At 41.7% G+C, this 21,142-nt stretch overlaps 1 protein-coding gene across 1 annotated transcript in view; it reads right to left on the bottom strand.

Moving 5' to 3' along the window:
* The window catches only part of ZNFX1 (zinc finger NFX1-type containing 1), a 58,308-nt gene that overhangs the window by 27,143 nt on the left and 10,023 nt on the right, over window positions 1-21,142 (bottom strand). The window lies entirely within an intron of this gene.

Consider the following 21,142-nt stretch of genomic DNA (forward strand, 5'->3'; position numbering starts at 1 on the left):
CCGTGATTAAGTGCCCGCACATGCGCCGACCGCTGCTGCTACCCCCCCACCGGCGCTAAGCCCCGCCCCCGGCGATCGCAGACCCCCCGCGACCCCCCCTCTCCCTTACTTGCACTTACCTGCATGCTCCAGGCCTCCGGTGATGGTCTCCATTCCTCCGGTCAGGTGATCTCCCATATTGCACTGGGACCCGATCACCTGATGACCGGGCAGCAGGGCACTGTGGGAGACCAGCTGACCGGAGGTGAGTCATCACCGGTTCCTGGAGTCAGGTAAGTAATTTTTTCTTTTACAATTTTTTTTTTTTTTTACAGTGATCAGCTTGCGGTCTGTTTAGACCACACAGCTGATTACTGGGACCGACTCCTGGCTCTGCTCATCCCGTTAGAGCAGGCCAGGAGGCCGGTAACCGGGGGAGACCCTGGATAATGCCACCACCAGGTGGCGTTATTATCACAGGGTTTTCCACGATATTTTTTTCACATTTATTTTTAGTAACTCTGGTCGGATCACATTTCCCATTACAGTTATGGGAAATGCGATCTGCTGTACTAAAAATAAGTGATACTTAGGGGTTGGAGTAGAATTTTACGAATTCTACTCCAATTGCCCTGTAATAACTATAGGTGATACTAAAATAATGTGAAAAGGGTGTGAAAACACCCTTTTTCACTTTATTTTAGTAAAAATAATGTTAATAAATAGAGCCCTTAGACCTTTTTGTCAGATGTTACTATGGTATACTGAAGTAAACAGTGATCGCGGTGAGTGACAAAATATGTGGGTCCCAGGGACCCTCCACTTTATGCTTTAGAGCTCCCCATATGCCTCTCAGACCTCCCCTAACCCCTTATAAATGATGCCACACAGCCATGCCCGGTCTTTACACATTATGCCACACATTAATGCCCTTTACACATTATGCCACACATTAATGCCCTTTACACATTATGCCACACAGCAGTGCCCGGTCTTTACACATTATGCCACACAGCAGTGCCCAGTTTTTAAACATTATGCCGCACAACAATGCCCGGTCTCTGCACATTATGCCATGCAGTAATAGCCCTTACAAATTATGCCACACAGCCATGCCCGGCCTTTACACGTTATGCCGCACATTAATGCCCTTTAGTCCCTCTATGCATTGCCCCCAGTAGTAGTCCCCCTATGCGTTGCCCCCAGTAGTAGTCCTCCTATACATTGCCCACAGTAGTCCCCCCTATGCACTGCCCCCAGTAGTCCCCCTATGCATTGCCCCCGTAGTAATCCCCTCCCCCTATGCATTGCCCCCAGTAGTTTACCCCCTATGCATTGCCCCCAGTATTGGCCCACCTATTTGCCCTTTAGTGACCTGGACCTAATGCCCAGGTCACTCACACCTTCAATTGGGCCTAATGCCCCCTATGTAGCCCGGGCCTTGTGCCCATCTATATACCCACAGGCCTATTGCCTGAATTTATCCCACAGGCTTAGTGCCCGACAACCCTGGTGGTCTAGGGAGGGGTTAAATAACGGTGGCCCAAGGCTGCCTACCCGTACGGTGGAAAAGGCTGCGGGGGGGAGCTTCGTTAGCTCTTTTTCTTTCCACTCTTCGGTTCTGCTTCATTCTTCTTCCGCTGGCCCGCCCTGGCCAGCGGCGCCACCTTTTCCTTTCTTTTTCCTTGATCATCTTCCGGCCTCTTGCGCGGCCACCTGAACTGTTGCCACGTCGCTCTTCTCTTGTCTTCGGGAGGTCTTCACTCCTCCCCTCCACCGCCGGGCTGAACTTTCCCACTCAGCAACGTCTAATTCAAGACGGCGCGAGGGGGCGGGGCTATGATGCAGCAAGCCGCGATTGGCTTGTCGCATCTGCCTCCTATTTGCTGCTGGACCGCAAGCCGTGTTTGGCTCACGGCCAGTGCCAAACAACCACCGCCGCTTCTTGGCTTCCAGGCAGCGAGCTCCGCTTAGCTTGCACCCGGAGCCAAGCTTCTCCAGCTGCCACTTTACCGCCGACACTGGTGGAAGGGACCAGGCGGTCCCTTCACCAGGTACCCGCTGTGGTGGCTTACCCGACGCTGGGAACACACTGTCCCAGCGCCGGGCACGGCAGCTGTGCCGATGCTGGAATCAGACACTTGATCCCAGCACGGCTTTCCACAGCAGCAGCCAATGAGAGTCTATCTGACTGTCATTGGCTGCTATAACAGACAGTGTTGTGTCTTTCTCAGGGGGATGCGCTGTGCTGCAGCCAGCTGTCAGGGATTGGCCACAGCACAGCGCATCCCCGGGGACCCGGCTACTTTATAAAACTGAGTCCCCAGTGCCCAATATAAAATACGCACTATAGCACATATTTGCGAACACTGAGTAAAATTACAAGCATTTCATAAGTGTCAAAGGTTTTTATTGACAATTACATTAAGTTTATGCAGAGTCAATATTTGCAGTGTTGACCCTTCTTTTACAAGACCTCTGCAATTCGCCCTGGCATGCTGTCAATCATCTTCTGGGCCACATACTGACTGATGGCCGCCCATTCTTGCCTAATCAATGCTTGGAGTTTGTCAGATTTTTTGTTTTTCCATCCGCCTCTTGAGGATTGACCACAAATTCTCAATGGGATTAAGGTCTATGGAGTTTCCTGGCCATGGACCCAAAATTTTGATGTTTTGTTCCCCCGAGCCACTTAGTTATCACTTTTGCCTTATGGCAAGGTGCTCCATCATGCTGGAAAAGGCATTGTTCGTCACCAAACTGTTCTTGGATGGTTGGGAGAAGTTGCTCTTAGAGGATGTTTTGGTACCATTCTTTATTCATGGCTAGTCCTTAGGCAAAATTGTGAGTGAGACCACTCCCTTGGCTGAGAAGCAACCCCACACATGAATGGTCTCAGGATGCTTTACTGTTGGCATGACAGGACTGTTGGTATCGCTCACCTTTCCTTCTCCGGACAAGAGTTTTTCCAGATGCCCCAAACAATCTGAAAGGGGATTCATCAGAGAAAATAACTTTACCCCAGTCCTCAACAGTCCAATTCCTGTACCTTTTGCAGAATATCAGTCTGTCCCTGATGTTTTTCCTGGAGAGAAGTGGCTTCTTTCCTGCCCTTCTTGACACCAGGCCATCCTCCAAAAGTCTTTGCCTCACTGTGCGTGAAGATGCACTCACACCTGCCTGCTGCCATTCCTGAGCAAGCTCTGTACTGGTGGTGCCCCGATCCCACAGCTGAATCAACTTTAGGAGACGGTCCTGGCACTTGCTGGACGTTCTTGGGCACCCTGAAGCCTTCTTCACAACTATTGAACCTCCCTCCTTGAAGTTCTTGATGATCCAATAAATGGTTTGAATTTGGTTCAATCTTACTAGCAGCAATATCCTTGTCTGTGAAGCCCTTTTTGTGCAAAGCAATGATGACTGCACATGTTTCCTTGCAGATAACCATTGTTTGTAGGTATGTAGAGACAGAAAAGAAGACTCTGTGTTGGGGGCACTCAATTATTGTATCAGTAGTAAAACTAGTGATACTAAAACTTAACTTTTAATATAATTAAATATAAAATAGTAAATAATCAACAATACATGACATACAACATACAACACAAAAGAATATATAGTGTATTTCGTCCACAATATCACTCAGATAGGTGGAACAAATTGTGCATATAGCACTGATAAATGATGTGAAAATGAGCTAAGCTGAAATAAGCTTAACTGCAGGCGAATAATAATAAGGTATTAGAAGGTCAATCGACTGAATTGTCAAAATTAAGTATGTAACTAGGAAGAGATTTCCTAATGTTACATACAGCCAAACTTTTGCTCACCTAAGTGAGCATAACAAATCACCAAACAATTGTTCACATAGACAGGCATGAGAAGAATCACTGTACCCAAGGTAATGGTGTAAATTACTACATATAATTCTGACACAGGCATCAACAGAAGTTTGTTATATATAATCTGTTGAAAAAAAGATCATGTTATTAAACAGCACCTACGTAATGTTAATAGGCGAAGTCTATGGATCATCGGAAGCATGCAAAATAAACTTTAAAACATGATACTCAAAGTACGTGTCTTATAATCACTGTGTCACCTAAATTGGGAAATAAGTTGCATGCAGTAATTATAAGTTGACGTTTTATACAGAAGTATATGCGCTCCTGAAAGTTGTTCTAAAAAGGGGCCCAGACATTTGTCTCCCCCGTTTCTGCTGTCACTGTGTCATGTAACCAGAGGACACGGGATGAGAGAACGGGGTTTGGCAGCTGGTAGTAAGGAAGCAAAAGGGCACTTCTGCTGTCAGTGTGCACAAATTGTCATTCCCCTGATATCAAAATGACATTGCAGGGTAGGTACAAGAGGCAGACTGATGAGAGAGTGCGGAAGACAATTTCCATATGTATAATGGTCCCTTGATGATCACATATGTTAGAGTAGATTTCCACGAGAAGTCTCAAAATTGGAGGTTCTTTAGCAATACATATGAAAATATCAATACTCCATATTTGAGACTGTAAATTCACAGAGACCAACTGTGTTGGTCAGTAATTAGATTATGCATGTAATTGAACACACACTGAACCTGTTGTTTTATACATTAATGAGTAACAGTACATGATATATCGATATTTATTAATATTGCTGCCCTTCCCCTTTGAAAGTAATGCTTGAAATATTGACATATAAATGCATATATATTAAGGAAAAGAATTCTCCCAAAAGCATAGTAAGCAAAATGGAAGTAAATAAACCTCCTGAGCGGGTGTACAGTATAGAGAAATTAGCTCCCGTATTATGATAAAAAATATAACAGAGCTAGAAAACTAAAATTAGATATCACATAGAAGGAGGAGGAAAAAAGGCAGATTGTATAGTCCTTCTTGTTTGAAGGTTCAAACAGTACCAGTTACATGCAATAACACTGGGGAAGTGAATAAAATATTGCCAGGTAAGAGTGGTTGTTCAGGTAAGTATTTAGGCTGTACTAGCTTACTGTGTATCGTGGGCAATCAGCGGGATAACGCCCGGCCAGTAAAGTCTTTAGGCAGTGGGTGATCTTTTCAAGATCGAGCGGCTGTGACTGCACGCTCCGTACTCACGGTAGTCAGCGGGAAAGTGCCCGGCTGGCCTGATCACTGTGTAGTAGGTGATTTCTTAGGATCAAGCGGCTGTAACTGCGTGTTCCATACTTACGGCAGTCAGCGGGATGGTGCCCGGCCGGTCAGATCTCTGGGGCAATGGGTGATGACGTACGTTTCGCCTTGTAAGTGAGGCTTGTTCACATCAGTGAAGTATGTGAAGGGAGTGGTTCATTATATATCCCCCCGCGTAGAGACTGATTATCTGATTGCTACATTAACTCAAAACTGGTGAAAGAGATTGTTACATCAAGGATAGTGAGATGCTCTGAATGTATATACCTTTTAGTATCTTTTAGGTAGATACATACTAGTAATTTAAGTAAATATTTGAACAGCTATAGGAATAACAAATAGGTTAACATATATGTATATAAGGTAAAGCGGCCTGGTGTCTAATTGGTCGAGGCCAATTGATTGCAGTATGAATGACAACCTGCACATTTATTTAGAGTTGAGTAAAGTATCCAGGAGATGGTAAGTAAGACAGTTAATTCTCCCTATGGTGGATAATGGCATCGGTAGTGCAATGATCTGGTAGACAAAAAATAAGTATAGTATAATCCTAGATTGATGTCTAGTTATATAATAACACTAGGCAGCGGTCAGTGTTAAGCATAATTAGTAGGTAGGATCCTAATATCCAAAATTATACTAGAACATGTCTGTATACATACCATACCTCATTAATCATATATAGTAACTCATACATGTAACCACTTAGTGAATATATATTAAAGGTATCCAGCGTAAGTATTTAAAGTTATCCAGAGCATCCGTATGAGATATTTCAGAGACAAAAGTAATGTGAAGATATAATATTGTAATATTGGAGTACTATAAGTTCTCCTTAAACTTATGGTGAACTAAATAATAATTATGTATGAATAGAGTAAAGGAGTAAGATATAGTTGAAGATTGATATCTGGTGGTAACTGATGAATACTATTAACTAGTCTGAAAATAATAATTATTAAATAGAGGACTCCTGAGTAATAGGTGTCTGTATATCCAACTATGTATATTAAGGCCTCTGAGGATGAAAATCCTTATAGTATATTATTATTATGCATGAAGAAGCTGTTAGGGAAAATATCATAGCAAAATATATTATATAAATGAGAGGTAAAAAGAAGAAAGAGAGAGAGAGGGAGGAAAGAGGAAATATCATTGCATGTGTGTATATACACACATCTATATACACATATCCTCATTCCGCAATGTTGGTATGCATGGTTTTTAGAGGAAAGAACTGAAGCTAATATATTCATTGAGGCCTCCTGGTGTTAGGGTTCCCAAATTGAAAGTCCATTGACTCTCTTTCTTGAGTAATTCTTTAGTGAGGTCACCCCCTCTAATTCCCAATTTTACTTCCTCCAGGCCAAAGGCTTTAAATCCCTTCAAATCTCCCTTATGTTTGTAGTGGAAGTGTCTGGCAACCGATGTTAGTTGCCTCATCTTGATTATATCACAAGCGGCATTTCTCACTGTGCCTAAGTGTTCCAGGATCCTTTCCTTTAGCATCCTGGTAGTCATGCCGACATATCTCATACCACATTGACATGTGAGGCAGTATACAACACCTTTCATTCTGCAGTTTATATAGCTCTTGATTGGAACCAATGCTCCATATCTATTAGCAACCTCCCTCTTTTTAATCATATAGGTACATGCCTTGCATGACCCACAAGGGTAAGAGCCTTGGATAGATAAGGATCTAGGCGGAGCTTGGCGATAGTGGCTCTGAGTAAGATTATCCCTTAAATTGGGGGATCGTCTCCAACTCATAGATACATTTTGGCCTAGAGCAGATGATAAATCTTTGTCCAGGAGTAAGACATGCCAATGTTTTTGAATAATGTTTTTTATGACTTTCCATTCCTGGCAAAAATCTCCCACAAATCTGATGGTTTCCACGGGATTGGTCTCTATAGGTTTGTTCCTCCCAAAGATAAGATCATCTCTGTCAGCAGAGTCGGTAATTTTAAAGGCCTTTTTGATGGATCTGTTGCTATAACCCCTCTCTTTCAATCTGGAGGAGAGGGTTATACTCTGTTGTTTAAAAACTGCATAATCCGAACAATTCCTACGTAGGCGTAGAAATTCGCCTTTGGGAATGTTCTCCACTGTTGGGGGAAAATGTGAGCTAGTCTGGTGGAGTAAACTGTTAGTAGCTGTTTCTTTCCTAAAGAGTTCGGTTTCAATAGTTCCTTTCGAACTCTTGTAAATTTTGAGGTCCAGAAAGGTTATTGTGGTTTGACTGATCTCGTGTGTTAGCCTCAGATTGAAAGTGTTTTGATTTAATGACTGAATGAATTCAAGTAGGAGTTTTTCCTCCCCATCCCATATGACAAAAATATCGTCTATATAGCGATGCCATGCTATAATATGGTTAGTGTAAAAGTCATTGTTTTCACTGAAAACATGTTCCTGCTCCCACCATCCCAAATAGAGGTTGGCATAGGTCGGTGCGCATGCTGCGCCCATTGCAGTGCCTCTAACCTGTAAGAAAAATTTGTCATCAAATGTAAAAAAATTGTAGTGTAGTACAAAATCCAGTAGTTCTAATATAAAGTCTTGAAATTCATTATGATCTTCCATGTTTTGGAAATATCGCCCCGCTCTGATACCTACATCATGATTGATGCTGGTATAGAGGGCCTCCACATCTAGACTCGCTAGAATTTGGCCTTCCTCCAATCTAGTATCATTGAGTTTTTTAAGGATATCTGAAGTATCCTTCATGTAAGAGGGGAGTTGTAGAACAAAATGGCGAAGATGTAAGTCTATAAAGGTGCTGGCTTTTTCAGCTAGGCTGCCTATGCCTGATACTATTGGCCTCCCCGGTGGGGTGAGACTGTTCTTATGTATCTTGGGGAGAAGATAAAAAGTCGCCAGTTTAGGGTGTTCCACATTAAGGTAAGTATGTTCGGATTTGGTAATAGTCCCATTACCAAATGCACGATTTATCATGTTGTAATATATATTTTTGAACGTATCTATGGGGTTCAAGAGTATTCTTTGATAACATTCCTCATCCAGGAGTTGTCGGTATGCTTCTTTTAAGTATTCAGTTTTGGGCCAGATCACTATGTTACCCCCTTTGTCTGAAGGTTTGATTACAACATCGGACCATCCTTTGATGTCGTGGAGGGCTTCCCTCTCTTCCTTATTGAGATTAGATGTTCTACTATGAAGATGTTTATTGTTATATAATTTATCCAGATCTTGTGAAATCAAATTCATAAAGATATTTACCTCTGGACAAATAGTTTCAGAGGGAAAAAAATGGGATTTATTTCTACACTGTGGTCGTTGTCGATGTATGAGTGATGTTGAATCAGATTCTTCTTGTAGACTCTCAAGTGCTAATAGTGCTGATGCTTCCAATTCAGTAAGAGATTCTTGAGTAGTAGCCACTATGTCCTCCTGTTTTTTTGAAAAGAACTTTTTCAACAGTAGTTTTCTGCCAAACAGTTTAAGATCTTTTTCCCATCTAAAGCGATTGAACTTAGATGTGGGTGAGAATGATAAACCCCTACTGAGAACTCTCATTTCCGTGATTGTAAGTATATGTGTTGATAAATTAATAATTTTTAAGTTGTCTATTGTTTCTTGTGTTGATTTTGTGTACTGTATCTGCTGGGCGACAGGTTGTCCCACTTTGATCCTCCTCTTCTTCCTTGACCTCCTGATCTTCCTCTGTTTCCTCTGTATAGCTCCCGATTTCCTCTCGGATTCCCTAAAAAAACAGGTGCTAATGAGTTAGAGGCACTGGAGATCTTAAGTGTGGTGCCTTCGTCACCTGATGATTCAAGTTCTGAGGAGGAATAGTTACTGTTTTGTTCTCTATGGAGATCTCTTCTATTGGATGATCTCCAACGGAAGATATGTCCAGTCGAGAAATCCTTTTTGTCTCTAGAAAATTTGTTCTTTTTCCTCTCTATAATGATTTTCTCATAGTTTTCCAAATCTTTTTTGCTCTGCTCAAAGTTTTTTTGGAAGGTGTTGTCAGTTTCCCATTGTTCGAGCTTCTTACCTAGGGTTTCAATTTCTCTCTCACACTCCTCCAAAATAAGATTATCATGTTTGAGAAGTATGTTAATTAGTTCTTGAGAGCATTTTAGTAGGGTAGATTCCCATTCTTTTTGTAATGTTTCCGAAAAGAGTGGGAATGCAGGGAAGAGATTGGGTCTTAAACCTCTTGGACAGATTTTGTGTTTTTGATAATTTTCCAAGGTGGTCAGGTCCCACCCTACTCTTAATTGTTTCTGGAGTAATGTTTTAAGTTTTTGAAAATCATTATCCCAATTCTTATCAGATTCTTCTGATGTCACTTCATTTGGGAAGATCTCATTGAGATCTCCCAAAAATCTTTTTTTGGTGGAAAGCTCAGTTTTGAGATTAAAGTTACTCATATCTTAAATATTTACACGTGAGGGGTTATGAACCAACGTGATGTATTGTTGTATTATCTACTAACAAGGTGTTCAACTAATTTGATATACTGTTAAACCGTGCTAGGGCTCCTGAGACTGAATTGTATTCAGTAGAAGGACACACATAGAACAAAAAAATATATATTTTTGGAGCCCGCACAGGAAAAAAAAGAAAAAAGGGTAGTATAATAGACCTCCTGGGTGTATACAGACTACACCCGTAGGATGGAGTGGTATATATCTCTATTGGACCAACTTATATAGTATTAATGGTATTCAATGATGAGGAAGATGTGGATTTTTGAGTTGGCGGTGCTCCCCTGAGTCAGAAGGATACAAAGTATGTAGGTATGTAGAGACAGAAAAGAAGACTCTGTGTTGGGGGCACTCAATTATTGTATCAGTAGTAAAACTAGTGATACTAAAACTTAACTTTTAATATAATTAAATATAAATAGTAAATAATCAACAATACATGACATACAACATACAACACAAAAGAATATATAGTGTATTTCGTCCACAATATCACTCAGATAGGTGGAACAAATTGTGCATATAGCACTGATAAATGATGTGAAAATGAGCTAAGCTGAAATAAGCTTAACTGCAGGCGAATAATAATAAGGTATTAGAAGGTCAATCGACTGAATTGTCAAAATTAAGTATGTAACTAGGAAGAGATTTCCTAATGTTACATACAGCCAAACTTTTGCTCACCTAAGTGAGCATAACAAATCACCAAACAATTGTTCACATAGACAGGCATGAGAAGAATCACTGTACCCAAGGTAATGGTGTAAATTACTACATATAATTCTGACACAGGCATCAACAGAAGTTTGTTATATATAATCTGTTGAAAAAAAGGACATGTTATTAAACAGCACCTACGTAATGTTAATAGGCGAAGTCTATGGATCATCGGAAGCATGCAAAATAAACTTTAAAACATGATACTCAAAGTACGTGTCTTATAATCACTGTGTCACCTAAATTGGGAAATAAGTTGCATGCAGTAATTATAAGTTGATGTTTTATACAGAAGTATATGCGCTCCTGAAAGTTGTTCTAAAAAGGGGCCCAGACATTTGTCTCCCCCGTTTCTGCTGTCACTGTGTCATGTAACCAGAGGACACGGGATGAGAGAACGGGGTTTGGCAGCTGGTAGTAAGGAAGCAAAAGGGCACTTCTGCTGTCAGTGTGCACAAATTGTCATTCCCCTGATATCAAAATGACATTGCAGGGTAGGTACAAGAGGCAGACTGATGAGAGAGTGCGGAAGACAATTTCCATATGTATAATGGTCCCTTGATGATCACATATGTTAGAGTAGATTTCCACGAGAAGTCTCAAAATTGGAGGTTCTTTAGCAATACATATGAAAATATCAATACTCCATATTTGAGACTGTAAATTCACAGAGACCAACTGTGTTGGTCAGTAATTAGATTATGCACGTAATTGAACACACACTGAACCTGTTGTTTTATACATTAATGAGTAACAGTACATGATATATCGATATTTATTAATATTGCTGCCCTTCCCCTTTGAAAGTAATGCTTGAAATATTGACATATAAATGCATATATATTAAGGAAAAGAATTCTCCCAAAAGCATAGTAAGCAAAATGGAAGTAAATAAACCTCCTGAGCGGGTGTACAGTATAGAGAAATTAGCTCCCGTATTATGATAAAAAATATAACAGAGCTAGAAAACTAAAATTAGATATCACATAGAAGGAGGAGGAAAAAAGGCAGATTGTATAGTCCTTCTTGTTTGAAGGTTCAAACAGTACCAGTTACATGCAATAACACTGGGGAAGTGAATAAAATATTGCCAGGTAAGAGTGGTTGTTCAGGTAAGTATTTAGGCTGTACTAGCTTACTGTGTATCGTGGGCAATCAGCGGGATAACGCCCGGCCAGTAAAGTCTTTAGGCAGTGGGTGATCTTTTCAAGATCGAGCGGCTGTGACTGCACGCTCCGTACTCACGGTAGTCAGCGGGAAAGTGCCCGGCTGGCCTGATCACTGTGTAGTAGGTGATTTCTTAGGATCGAGCGGCTGTAACTGCGTGTTCCATACTTACGGCAGTCAGCGGGATGGTGCCCGGCCGGTCAGATCTCTGGGGCAATGGGTGATGACGTACGTTTCGCCTTGTAAGTGAGGCTTGTTCACATCAGTGAAGTATGTGAAGGGAGTGGTTCATTATATATCCCCCCGCGTAGAGACTGATTATCTGATTGCTACATTAACTCAAAACTGGTGAAAGAGATTGTTACATCAAGGATAGTGAGATGCTCTGAATGTATATACCTTTTAGTATCTTTTAGGTAGATACATACTAGTAATTTAAGTAAATATTTGAACAGCTATAGGAATAACAAATAGGTTAACATATATGTATATAAGGTAAAGCGGCCTGGTGTCTAATTGGTCGAGGCCAATTGATTGCAGTATGAATGACAACCTGCACATTTATTTAGAGTTGAGTAAAGTATCCAGGAGATGGTAAGTAAGACAGTTAATTCTCCCTATGGTAGATAATGGCATCGGTAGTGCAATGATCTGGTAGACAAAAAATAAGTATAGTATAATCCTAGATTGATGTCTAGTTAGATAATAACACTAGGCAGCGGTCAGTGTTAAGCATAATTAGTAGGTAGGATCCTAATATCCAAAATTATACTATACTCAATCATGATGTAGGTATCAGAGCGGTGCGATATTTCCAAAACATGGAAGATCATAATGAATTTCAAGACTTTATATTAGAACTACTGGATTTTGTACTACACTACAATTTTTTTACATTTGATGACAAATTTTTCTTACAGGTTAGAGGCACTGCAATGGGCGCAGCATGCGCACCGACCTATGCCAACCTCTATTTGGGATGGTGGGAGCAGGAACATGTTTTCAGTGAAAACAATGACTTTTACACTAACCATATTATAGCATGGCATCGCTATATAGACGATATTTTTGTCATATGGGATGGGGAGGAAAAACTCCTACTTGAATTCATTCAGTCATTAAATCAAAACACTTTCAATCTGAGGCTAACACACGAGATCAGTCAAACCACAATAACCTTTCTGGACCTCAAAATTTACAAGAGTTCGAAAGGAACTATTGAAACCGAACTCTTTAGGAAAAAAACAGCTACTAACAGTTTACTCCACCAGACTAGCTCACATTTTCCCCCAACAGTGGAGAACATTCCCAAAGGCGAATTTCTACGCCTATGTAGGAATTGTTCGGATTATGCAGTTTTTAAACAACAGAGTATAACCCTCTCCTCCAGATTGAAAGAGAGGGGTTATAGCAACAGATCCATCAAAAAGGCCTTTAAAATTACCGACTCTGCTGACAGAGATGATCTTATCTTTGGGAGGAACAAACCTATAGAGACCAATCCCGTGGAAACCATCAGATTTGTGGGAGATTTTTGCCAGGAATGGAAAGTCATAAAAAACATTATTCAAAAACATTGGCATGTCTTACTCCTGGACAAAGATTTATCATCTGCTCTAGGCCAAAATGTATCTATGAGTTGGAGACGATCCCCCAATTTAAGGGATAATCTTACTCAGAGCCACTATCGCCAAGCTCCGCCTAGATCCTTATCTATCCAAGGCTCTTACCCTTGTGGGTCATGCAAGGCATGTACCTATATGATTAAAAAGAGGGAGGTTGCTAATAGATATGGAGCATTGGTTCCAATCAAGAGCTATATAAACTGCAGAACGAAAGGTGTTGTATACTGCCTCACATGTCAATGTGGTCTGAGATATGTCGGCATGACTACCAGGATGCTAAAGGAAAGGATCCTGGAACACTTAGGCACAGTGAGAAATGCCGCTTGTGATATAATCAAGATGAGGCAACTAACATCGGTTGCCAGACACTTCCACTACAAACATAAGGGAGATTTGAAGGGATTTAAAGCCTTTGGCCTGGAGGAAGTAAAATTGGGAATTAGAGGGGGTGACCTCACTAAAGAATTACTCAAGAAAGAGAGTCAATGGACTTTCAATTTGGGAACCCTAACACCAGGAGGCCTCAATGAATATATTAGCTTCAGTTCTTTCCTCTAAAAACCATGCATACCAACATTGCGGAATGAGGATATGTGTATATAGATGTGTGTATATACACACATGCAATGATATTTCCTCTTTCCTCCCTCTCTCTCTCTTTCTTCTTTTTACCTCTCATTTATATAATATATTTTGCTATGATATTTTCCCTAACAGCTTCTTCATGCATAATAATAATATACTATAAGGATTTTCATCCTCAGAGGCCTTAATATACATAGTAGGATATACAGACACCTATTACTCAGGAGTCCTCTATTTAATAATTATTATTTTCAGACTAGTTAATAGTATTCATCAGTTACCACCAGATATCAATCTTCAACTATATCTTACTCCTTTACTCTATTCATACATAATTATTATTTAGTTCACCATAAGTTTAAGGAGAACTTATAGTACTCCAATATTACAATATTATATCTTCACATTACTTTTGTCTCTGAAATATCTCATACGGATGCTCTGGATAACTTTAAATACTTATGCTGGATACCTTTAATATATATTCACTAAGTGGTTACATGTATGAGTTACTATATATGATTAATGAGGTATGGTATGTATACAGACATGTTCTAGTATAATTTTGGATATTAGGATCCTACCTACTAATTATGCTTAACACTGACCGCTGCCTAGTGTTATTATCTAACTAGACATCAATCTAGGATTATACTATACTTATTTTTTGTCTACCAGATCATTGCACTACCGATGCCATTATCCACCATAGGGAGAATTAACTGTCTTACTTACCATCTCCTGGATACTTTACTCAACTCTAAATAAATGTGCAGGTTGTCATTCATACTGCAATCAATTGGCCTCGACCAATTAGACACCAGGCCGCTTTACCTTATATACATATATGTTAACCTATTTGTTATTCCTATAGCTGTTCAAATATTTACTTAAATTACTAGTATGTATCTACCTAAAAGATACTAAAAGGTATATACATTCAGAGCATCTCACTATCCTTGATGTAACAATCTCTTTCACCAGTTTTGAGTTAATGTAGCAATCAGATAATCAGTCTCTACGCGGGGGGATATATAATGAACCACTCCCTTCACATACTTCACTGATGTGAACAAGCCTCACTTACAAGGCGAAACGTACGTCATCACCCATTGCCCCAGAGATCTGACCGGCCGGGCACCATCCCGCTGACTGCCGTAAGTATGGAACACGCAGTTACAGCCGCTCGATCCTAAGAAATCACCTACTACACAGTGATCAGGCCAGCCGGGCACTTTCCCGCTGACTACCGTGAGTACGGAGCGTGCAGTCACAGCCGCTCGATCTTGAAAAGATCACCCACTGCCTAAAGACTTTACTGGCCGGGCGTTATCCCGCTGATTGCCCACGATACACAGTAAGCTAGTACAGCCTAAATACTTACCTGAACAACCACTCTTACCTGGCAATATTTTATTCACTTCCCCAGTGTTATTGCATGTAACTGGTACTGTTTGAACCTTCAAACAAGAAGGACTATACAATCTGCCTTTTTTCCTCCTCCTTCTATGTGATATCTAATTTTAGTTTTCTAGCTCTGTTATATTTTTTATCATAATACGGGAGCTAATTTCTCTATACTGTACACCCGCTCAGGAGGTTTATTTACTTCCATTTTGCTTACTATGCTTTTGGGAGAATTATTTTCCTTAATATATATGCATTTATATGTCAATATTTCAAGCATTACTTTCAAAGGGGAAGGGCAGCAATATTAATAAATATCGATATATCATGTACTGTTACTCATTAATGTATAAAACAACAGGTTCAGTGTGTGTTCAATTACATGCATAATCTAATTACTGACCAACACAGTTGGTCTCTGTGAATTTACAGTCTCAAATATGGAGTATTGATATTTTCATATGTATTGCTAAAGAACCTCCAATTTTGAGACTTCTCGTGGAAATCTACTCTAACATATGTGATCATCAAGGGACCATTATACATATGGAAATTGTCTTCCGCACTCTCTCATCAGTCTGCCTCTTGTACCTACCCTGCAATGTCATTTTGATATCAGGGGAATGACAATTTGTGCACACTGACAGCAGAAGTGCCCTTTTGCTTCCTTACTACCAGCTGCCAAACCCCGTTCTCTCATCCCGTGTCCTCTGGTTACATGACACAGTGACAGCAGAAACGGGGGAGACAAATGTCTGGGCCCCTTTTTAGAACAACTTTCAGGAGCGCATATACTTCTGTATAAAACGTCAACTTATAATTACTGCATGCAACTTATTTCCCAATTTAGGTGACACAGTGATTATAAGACACGTACTTTGAGTATCATGTTTTAAAGTTTATTTTGCATGCTTCCGATGATCCATAGACTTTGCCTATTAACATTACGTAGGTGCTGTTTAATAACATGATCTTTTTTTCAACAGATTATATATAACAAACTTCTGTTGATGCCTGTGTCAGAATTATATGTAGTAATTTACACCATTACCTTGGGTACAGTGATTCTTCTCATGCCTGTCTATGTGAACAATTGTTTGGTGATTTGTTATGCTCACTTAGGTGAGCAAAAGTTTGGCTGTATGTAACATTAGGAAATCTCTTCCTAGTTACATACTTAATTTTGACAATTCAGTCGATTGACCTTCTAATACCTTATTATTATTCGCCTGCAGTTAAGCTTATTTCAGCTTAGCTCATTTTCACATCATTTATCAGTGCTATATGCACAATTTGTTCCACCTATCTGAGTGATATTGTGGACGAAATACACTATATATTCTTTTGTGTTGTATGTTGTATGTCATGTATTGTTGATTATTTACTATTTTATATTTAATTATATTAAAAGTTAAGTTTTAGTATCACTAGTTTTACTACTGATACAATAATTGAGTGCCCCCAACACAGAGTCTTCTTTTCTGTCTCTACATACCTACATACTTTGTATCCTTCTGACTCAGGGGAGCACCGCCAACTCAAAAATCCACATCTTCCTCATCATTGAATACCATTAATACTATATAAGTTGGTCCAATAGAGATATATACCACTCCATCCTACGGGTGTAGTCTGTATACACCCAGGAGGTCTATTATACTACCCTTTTTTCTGTTTTTTCCTGTGCGGGCTCCAAAAATATATATTTTTTTGTTCTATAGATAACCATTGTTAACAGAGGAAGAACAATGATTTCAAGCTCCACCCTCCTTTTAAAGCTTCCAGTGTGTTATTCTAACTCAATCAGCATGAAAGAGTGATCTCCAGCCTTGTCCTCGTCAACACTCTCACCTGTGTTAACGAGAGCATCACTGACATGATGTCAGCTGGTCCTTTTGTGGCAGGGCTGAAATGCAGTGGAAATGTTGTTTTTGGGATGAAGTTCATTGTAATGGCAAAGAGGGACTTTGCAATTAATTGCAATTCATCTGATCACTCTTCATGACATTCTGGAATATAAGCAAATTGCCATCATAAAAACTGAAGCAGCAGATTTTGTGAAAACCAATACTTGCGTCATTCTCAAACCATTTGTGTTTTCACTCTTCTGCTGGGAAGATCGTAGTATATTGCCTCTGAGGTCATGAGTTTAATTCCCACAGAGTGAAACAACAGGCACAGCAGAAGTGGTGTGGTACTTTCCATAATCTGGTTCTATAGCAATCACTTTTTTAGTTTATACCCTTAAAGAGATCTGGTTGTTTATTACTTATCCTATGTGTAATTGGTTGTTATTCTGTGCCACAATTATAACCGTGCATAATATTGCTGAGGGATATCACGTCTCACTGTGGCACTTTCTCAGAAAAAGGAAAACATGTTTAATTTATTTATAAGCCAGTGATTAAAGCCACTAGAGCAAGGGTCAGGGAACTTTTTTACCTTTTACCCCAAAATATATTTAGATATGCCGACGTTACCCCCTTGATTTGAAAGGAAGGAAATCCTATATTAGTGCCCCAATATAATGCCCCTGTAGTAGTGCCCCCATAGTTATGCCCCTGTAGCAGTGCCCCCATTGTTATGCCCTCATAGTTATGCCCCCATAGTTATGCCCCTGTAGCAGTGCCCCCATAGTTATGCCCCTGTAGCAGTGCCCCCATAGTTATGCCCCTGTAGCAGTGCCCTCATAGTTATGCCCCTGTAGCAGTGCCCCCATAGTTATGCCCTTATAGCAGTGCCCCCATAGTTATGCCCCTGTAGCAGTGCCCTCATAGTAATGCCCCTGTAGTAGTGCCCTCATAGTTATGCCCCTGTAACAGTGACCTCATAGTTATGCCCCTGTAGCAGTGCCCCCATACTTATGCCCCTGTAGTAGTGCCCTCATAGTTATGCCCCTGTAGCAGTGCCCCCATAGTTATGCCCCTGTAGTAGGGCCCTCATAGTTATGCCCCTGTAGCATTGCCCCCATAGTTATGCCCCTGTAGCAGTGTCCTCATAGTTATGCCTCTGTAGTAGTGCCCTCATAGTTATGCCCCTGTAGTAGTGCCATAGTTATGCCCCTGTAGCAGCGCCCCCATAGTTATGCCCCTGTAGCAGTGCCCCATAGTTATGCCCCCGTAGTAGTGCCCTCATAGTTATGCCCCTGTAGTAGTGCCCCCATAGTTATGCCCCTGTAGTAGTGCCCCCATAGTTATGCCCCTGTAGCAGTGCCCCCATAGTTATGCCCCTGTAGCAGTGCCCCATAGTTATGCCCCTGTAGTAGGGCCCTCATAGTTATGCCCCTGTTGCAGTGCCCCCATAGTTATGCCTCTGTAGCAGTGCCCCTACAGTTATGCCCCTGTAGCAGTGCCCCCATAGTTATACCCCTGTAGCAGTGCCCCCATAGTTATGCCCCTGTAGCAGTGCCCCATAGTTATGCCCCTGTAGCAGTGCCCTCATAGTTATGCCCCTGTAGCAGTGCCCTCATAGTTATGCCCCTGTATCAGAGCCCCCATAGTTATGCCCCTGTATCAGTGCCCCTGAAGCAGTACCCCCATAGTTATGCCCCTGTAGTGCCGCTTGTACAAAAAAATACACTTGCCTTAGTCCCCACTCCTGCATCAGCTGCCGTCCTGTTCGCCCGGCTGCTCCTCGGAACTATGGGAGAGACGTCATGACGTCTCTCCCATAGCGCGCATGGATAGAGCCGGAAGCTGGAGTTCAAAAGAGAACTCCAGCCTCCGGCTAACGCAGCGCTGTGGGCAAGGAGCCGGGCACCCGCTGGTAATAACATCTCAGCGGGCGTCTGGCTTAGAGCCTCCCTGCGGCACCGGGCTGGAGGTCACTGACGCTGGGTGCAGCGGGTGCGCCGCTGCACCTGGCGCCAGTGACCACCATTCCTAGGGATAATGGAGGGACAGCTGGGCATGCAATGATTCATATGCATGCCCGGCTGACCGTCCATTACCCCCAGGAATTTCAGTTTTACCCCAAATGGGGTAATTTACCCCTGTTCCCCAACCACTGCACTAGAGCTATCCTCACCAGGAGCTGCTGAACTGTGCGTCTTCCGGATTCTAACTCTCTGTACACACGGAACAATATAAATGAATGATTTGAAAGATAACGATATCGTTCATATCGTTATCATTCAAATCGTTCCTTTTTTGGCCCCTACCAACCCACCAACGACCAGCAGTAAGAGGTGAGCTGGGCGCAGGGAGGAGGACCCAGACCCAAGGCAGTGCAGGGTTTCTAGGCGCCTTAGGCAAAACTTCACCCTAAAGACCCTGCTGCCCCTCCGTCCCCCAAATACACTCTTCCTAGCTATATAAATTACATAAAACCTTACCCACATGCTGTTGACCAGGTTTTGAGAAAAATATTTGAGTGTGTACTTTGGACAATATTGCCCAACGGAGATTTCCTTGTGCCCTGGTTGGTCAGTCCAACACTGATCAGTTGACTTTGTTTCACTGGCCCTAATTTGAGAGCAGCTACTTAACACTACTTTGCAGAAGGAGACTCAGCAGACAGGGGGGGAGTTACCTGCGAGGGTTTTGCAGTGCCCTCAATTCATAATATGTCACGAAGGGGTGCCCCCGCTTCATAAATATGCCAAGCAGCATTCCCCCCTATTCCTAACATGCCACGCACCAGTGCACCCAATTAATAATGCCACTCAGCAGTGCCCCAATACATAATTTGTAACACATCAGTGCCCTCTATACATGATATGCCACACTACAGTGCCCCAATACCTAATTAAGCCTCACATTACTGCCACCAATACATGATATACCACACATCAGTGTCCCTAATACATAAATATGCTACGCAAGAGTGTCTCCAGTTCATTAATTATACAATTACACATTAATACATGTACTTGTATTTACCTCAGACCAGGTTGACGAAGAGGCAGTCAGAGGCTCTGGATTCAGCAGGATCTCAGCAGGCAGTTTGGCATCCAAGCCCAATTCCTCAGTCAGTACCGAAGGCATAGTGGCACAAACCTCCTCCAATCCAAAAGGGATCTCATCGGGAGCTCAGCATGGCGTTCCGAAAGGAAGCATGCCACATTTTTCCGTCTGCTAAAGTAGCCTAGTGTGATATTGTCTGTAAACCTATTAAATATTGTTGTATAAAACATCCAATGGCGGCAATTCAATTGTTTGTAGCTCCCATCTAAACTACACGGGAACTATTCAATTGTTTTGAGTGACCAGCCCGGTGCTGTTCATGATGTCCGCATTCTCACACGAGAATGCACAATATTAGCCACATTAAGCAGCTTCTCCCATGCTAAGTGCTGGGCACTCTAAACCAGCCTCCAAGCCATACTTAATGCAGATTTCTGCTCGAGGGTGTAAGCAAAAATCTGTGAGAAGTGCAGCCTTGGGGCTGGTCATGCCAAACAATTGTATAGCTTTAGAGGAGAGCTAAACTCCAACAAACAATTGAATCAAGCACAATATGTCCGTTCAACTCCAACCCATTTTACCCCCATCGAAACATTCATCCATCCTGCCAGCACCCATTAACCCATTTCACCTGCATAGTGGGCCTGATTTATCATGGATCACAATTGCAACAGCGTACACAGATTGACCAATGGTGCGTACAGTAATGCACTTGCGTATGCACCGCAGTGCGCATGCACAGGTTAGGATAGCGATCGCACTGCGATCACGCATGCACATTCAAAGCCATTGCAGATTGAGTGACAGGAAGTCAGTGTTTGGGGGTGATGACAAGGGAGTGGTTGGAGAAACACAGGCGTGCCTGTCCTATTGAACACCATTTCCTGGGCGTGCATAAATTAGCCACTGCAATGGCATATGCAGCTTGAGTACTCACTGCGTGCGACGAGAGTTGCAATTTTCTGAGACAGGTCAGACCTGCTGCAAATCTGCGTGAGGGTCCGATGTTACCAATGTATACGCAGGATTGCGAGGTCTTACGGATGTGAGAAAGCAATAGTGGGCATCTCTATGCCGGGTAAACAGTTGCAAACATTAGCATATTTTTGCAGCAGAACTGCGTGCGTAATCGCAGC

Source organism: Taudactylus pleione, unplaced genomic scaffold (assembly GCF_031769625.1).
Source record: "Taudactylus pleione unplaced genomic scaffold, aTauple2 ptg000279l, whole genome shotgun sequence".
Lineage (NCBI taxonomy): Eukaryota > Metazoa > Chordata > Amphibia > Anura > Myobatrachidae > Taudactylus > Taudactylus pleione.